We start from the raw sequence: 6,084 nt of genomic DNA on the forward strand, positions 1-6,084 counted from the left end.
AGCTTCACAGCTCTTTATCACAAACATATTGAAGTGCTTGCTTTCACCCAGATTACCTGGGCAAGAATATGAATTTGAGTCTCTGTAGGAACTTCATGGTGTCTGTATCTTCTGTAATGGACACAGCATCAAGGAATGATGATATATTTCATACAAATAAAAAATCCATACCTCCTGTGCACATCCGGTATGGTTTATGGACAACAACAGACTGATCTCTCTTTCTCTAATATATAGGCTTATCTCTGCTGCCTTAGCTGGAGAAAAGATCCTCTTGGAAGAAAATACTAATCATCTAGTGAATTGGCTGAGTAAATTCTTCTAATGACTAAGAGAAATGGAATATGCAAAAATAGATAAAAAATAGGGTTTTTTTATTTTCATGCTTATCTTTGACATTATCTTGGTGAAATAGTAGGTGCTTATCTGGGGCTATATCTGATGATATATCCAGACACTTCAGTATTATTTTTAATGCTCCTTAGACGATTAGCAGAGGCAATGCCTCAAGAGGTCTGGTGAATCTTCAAATTCACTTGCCATCAGTGTCTCCATCTCTCCATTTATATTACACAGAATTTAAACACTGTGGTAATAAACTAGTTTCCTTAAATTATGTGTCTCCTTCTCACACTAAAAGAAAAAACAGGTGTCTCTTGATCAAGACTGGGAAATAGTGGTGCAGGATTTAATGTATTTGTCTAGTGGTTATTACACTTATTAAAGAAGATAAAGACGGAATTTCAAGGGGTTTTTTCTCATCATGGACCTAGATGGGAAGAATCTCTGCTTTGGTTCTGGATCTGGGAAGGTAGGAGTTACAGGATACAGCCACCAGAGATCCAAGGCTAAGCTTAGCACTACATGACAAATGACAAAGCTCTTTCAGGTGGGAAGACACAGCAACCAGTTTCTCAATAACTCTCTAAACTGGATATACATTTCATATCAAACTTCTATGAGACAGAAAAAAAACTGATGAGGCCACACACATGAAAAAGAATCCCAGATCTATTATTTCCTCTTCCTTCTATACTCTGACATCCTTTTTTTCCCACAGCCATCACAACCTCTGGTAGTGTTGAGATTACAAGTGGGTATCCTTATGTACTAAATAAAAGACAGATTCCTCTTCATAGGCTGTGCAAGAAAATTTGTCATATAAAACTTTTTCCTGAGTCTATTATTCAGTTGCTTAAGGTTGCTATATGGACTATCTGCTACGAGGTTACTGAAAAATAGGCACTAGAGACTGCAAACAAGTATTGAATAAAGCTGAGCTATTTTACATAGCTCAGCAATAATTTCCATATGATTTCTTATCTCTGCAACCTTCTGCACAGCTTGTTTAATATATTTTTTCCCACTGATTAGAATTTCCTGGGACTCTACTGACTAGGTTCGTTTGCAATATTGAACAGTGAGTTTAACAGCACCCATCAGTTTCAACAAACACACTTTGACTGAAGTTATTTGGGTTTTGTGCTTCTAGGAAAAGCAGATTTCAAAAGTTGAAGAGTCTGGGTCCAGGGTTTCCTCTGAGCCAAAGTCTTTCAGGCACCTGTCTTGGAGCACTGGGTTGCTGCCATTCTGGGAGACAGAGAACTAACAGAGGTCCCCAGGCATTAGGTGTGAACAAAGATGGTTTCTACCATCAAGAGATCTGTGCACTTACCCAGAGTGTTCAAAAAAACTAATAAACTAATAAACTAACAAATTGTATTTACCAGTTAATACAGTGCTGCTTGACTGTTGGCAGGAACGCAGCCAAAACGTAATGACCCTTCTACTCTGCTGCCAAGGCTGAGCCCCTTGGAGTGCAACAGTCATTGCTGCACACGGGGGTGTAATAATCATGGGCATCCCACAAGCAACAGCATTTTCTGTTTAAATGAACTGCTTTCAAACTTAAAAGAATGTGAGTAGGGTCAATAACATGGAGGACAGATGGCCCATAGCTAATTTGATAATATATCAATAATCATCTGATAATATATAATCTGTGTAATCCAATAACCATCTCATACTAGAAGTTAATAATCTCTAAAAATGAATTAATAGCTCTAGAAAATTAATCTAATTATGGACCTTCTAGGACATAAGTATTCAGGATTTCAATGCATTTGAACTTTGTGCCTGGATAGCCCCTAAGACTGCAGGATCTCTTAAGTAATCCTTAAGTAATATGTAACATAAATCAGGTGATTTGGGATACAAGCATCATAAAGTCATCCCAGGACACTGATTTACTTCCCTCTTGATTTCCTTTCTTCCTCAGAGGTAGTCATAGTCACACTGGTGTATTTTAGGGTCTTGTATTTCAGGTAAATGGCACAACTTGTGTGCTGTGATCCACAGGTCTTTAAGGAGGACAAGAAAAGAAAAGAAGACAAAAGCAGGAGTGGATTCGCACTCTATGAGAGGAGAATCAAACAGATCTCACCCTGCTGTCAATTAGACAAAGGGTGGAGCCAAAAGCTTATGGGTCAGATCAGAGAGAAGCTCAACAGAAACATCTGCTATAGACCACTCCATACAGAAAAGGTGCTAGGCAAGCCTTCTTTAAACAGTCTGAGGAAGCAGCAGGACCGTGGTCCCAGGTTCTCACAAGGACTTTAATCCTCCCTGATGTATCTTGGAATGGTAACTTGCAACGCTTCAAACAACTCAAGCGGTTTCTGGAGTGCTTTGACATCAAAAATCAATTTTTTTGAAGCAGGTGCTGGAGTGGCCAGATAGGGAAAGTGCTCTGCTGGAAATTCTACTCATAATGGTCTCATAAATAGAGCTTGTGTCTTCATTGACTGCAGCAACTCTGAAATGAGGGTTGTAGGGTCTGAGAAGAGAAGAAGAAGGTAAGTACTAGGAAAAATCACTTAGATTCTATGACATTAACAAATATTCTAAAGAATTAGATTTCCAGAGAGAAGGCTTCAAGGAATGCATAGATGAGATCTCATTGCAGACTACCCTGAAGAGTAAAAGTATCAAGAGGTTAACTAATATTCAGGAGCAACTTCCTCAATGATGTTTGGTCTATCCTATCATGTAGAAAGCCAAGAAAATTCTGCAAGAAAATAGCATGTATGAAAAGGAATATATTCTGACTGAGCTAAAATGGAAAAAAGAACAAATATCCAAAAAGTGGAAACATGGATAGGCTACCAGGGAGGAATAAGAGCCATTGCTCAAACAGGCAGAGCATGAGTTAGGAAAGCCAGGGTTGGATAAGAAGTTATGATGTGAACACATGAACAGCAGAAGGAAGACAACTGAAAATGTGACTTTACTGCTGAGTGAAGTAGGGTATAAAAAAGTACATGACAAAGGCTGAGTTATTCCATTCCTTGGTCTTTATTGGCAAGGCCAGCTCTCAATATTCCTGTATTTTCCTGTTTAGTGATAGAATTTGATGAAAGCAGTAGGCATAGGGACAACCAAACTGGCATCCACTTAAGCCCTCTGGGCACACTGAAATCTGTGAGGCAAGGCAGTGTCCTGAGTATGCCAAGGAAGCTGGCTGATGATGTCACTCTAAGAGTGCTACCAACTCTAAAACGTGACATTAACTGAAATTAAATGCTACCAAGACACCAAACAGAGGAAGGGCAGAGCTGCTGTGCAGAGGAACTTTGGCAGATGGAAAAGAATAGGCCAATAAAATCTACATAAGGTCCAGCAGAGTAACAGGAGGCAAAAGCACAGGCTTTAACTCATGCCAACTCATGAGCTGACAACCTAGGGACTGCATCTGCAGAAGAGGAACTGGATGTCCTGATGGAACAGGAGCAAAGACAGCACTGCAGGCTTGCAGTTGATGCAAGTTAACTGCACTGACAAGAGTGTGGCCAAAGTGACCATCACCCTTCTACATGGCACAGTGGTGTCCTATCTGCAGGACTCTGTCAGCTTGTGGAGCCACTGGTAACAGGAATCTCAACAAACTAAAGAGAATGCAGAGGAGAACTAAAAGGGTTAAGGGGCTGGAGGAAGCAAAAGGCTGAGAGTACTAGGTTTCTTCAGCCTGAGTGGTGGATCCCATAGCTGTCTGCTGCTAAGTAACAAGAGGGTTGTAGAGAAGATAAAGCCACAGGTGTGCTGCAAAATGACAATGGACAGATGCCCAGTTGCAGCAAGAGAAATTCCAGTTGGATATGTGAGGTGGGGGGGAAGAAATTAACAAGCTGCTCAGGTGTATTGTAGAATATTCTTTCTTCAGGATTTTCACATACAACTGAGAAACTGAGCAACCTGTTCAAGCTTTGAATATGTGAGCAGAAGGCAGGACTAGATAACCTTCAGAGGTGCTGTCCAACCTGAATGATTCTAAAATTCCAGTCCAATGCAGTCAATGTACTGTATGTTTGGATGGCTGAACTATGCAAAAGGAAAAATTGTTCTTTTATTCTGGCCTATTGATTGCTGAGTCCTTATACTTTTAGGGTGCTTATAATTTATCTAGAGTGGCACAGAAGTACTTGTTTTTATGCAATAATAAAATTAATTTACTTTTTTTCTTAATGTAAACAGTTCAAGCAAGGTGGAACACAGGTAATGTTATTTTTACTGTGAAAGAACTTTGGCACTGGACTTTCCCCTGTGAGTGAGGTTTAAATCCCTTGACATTTAGCTCAGTTTCATCTTTGCTTTACACCTGTCTAACAACATTTCCCTGAAGTCACAGACTCATTATAAGAATGAACATGTCAATTTCTTAATTACACCCATGGAGCAATGACATCATGACAGCTTCTTTCTTTCTTTGTCACTGAACTTATCTTGAGAGCACCTCAAGGTTACCAGTGCGGTTGCAGTGGCTGAATAGGGAAAGGTCCTGCACCATTCAGGTCTCAAGAGTTCAAATGGTGTTAGCTGAATTGGTGACTTTTAAATTGGTGACTTCAAAATCCATTTAGGTTTTGAGGTCTTTGGTTGTTTGGTAAATTTACTATTTCTTCAGATGTGATGACATACTCAATGTGACACAATAAAGATCCATTCAGGAGGACACACGTGGTATTCTTTGGTCTTTTTTGCTCTCCTAGCACTGACTAGGGCTTGTATAATGGCCAATACAAGTTGTTCATCATTCAACTGCCATTTGGGCCAGGGGCAGTTATTTGGGTATTTTTAGCAGTTGTATTTCTTAGGCTGGGGCTCCATTACTGCTTCTAAATGAAAATAAGGTCTGCACAGTAGATCTGTACTGTCATTTGAATATTTTCTTTCTAAATTTTCAGCAGCTACAGTTTTTTCTTACAGTTGTTATAAGAGGTAAAAGCCCAAGTGAGTGGGTGTAATAATGCAAGCAAAACCAAATCACTCAGGGCTGCAAAACTGAAATTCAGCAAGAGAGAGACAAAACCACAATATGACCATATGGAAACTACTACGTTTAAAATGTTTGTTTCTTTAATTCTAAGAGGAAAAAGGCAAAGATTTGTAGAAAATTTTGATGAAAATATAAAATAAGCAGCAAAGTAAGTCACTGTAATAGTAAACCTACATATACTTTATACAAAAAGAACCCTTCCTGAAAATGTTAGCACTTGAAAAACATATTGTTTAAGGAAAATTTAGCAAATACCATTAAGTTACTTAAATATACTGTTGCTTTTAGGTTGAAATACATAAAATCCAAGGAATGGATTGAACCTATACCATACATCCAAATTTATCTCTTAAATTAGTTTGATTATCATAGTACCCTATAAGAGACTGAAGAAGCCTACCAGCATAAGCAGATTCTCTCACATTCTTTAAAAGTGGAGCTCTCACCCACAAATATAACTGACCTTCTTGCCCCCTGCCTTTCAGAAACTACAGCTACAAATGCCATCTCTATTAGCAATATAATGCACTGAATGACAGTTTGATCCTTTATCTGAGCTATTAGAATAAAGAATAAGTGGTTATTAAAATTATGACTGACTTTAGGGGTCAGCAATACTTGACATTTATGTGAGACTTATTCTCAAAGAGCAGAAATAAACTCCATGGGCAAATGCCAAATACAAGCTCACCCTCCACTGGTCATGGCTAATAACCTGCCCATCACACCAGAGGACAAAAGTGGCTGCACAA

Source organism: Parus major, chromosome 1 (genome assembly GCF_001522545.3).
Source record: "Parus major isolate Abel chromosome 1, Parus_major1.1, whole genome shotgun sequence".
Taxonomy (NCBI): domain Eukaryota; kingdom Metazoa; phylum Chordata; class Aves; order Passeriformes; family Paridae; genus Parus; species Parus major.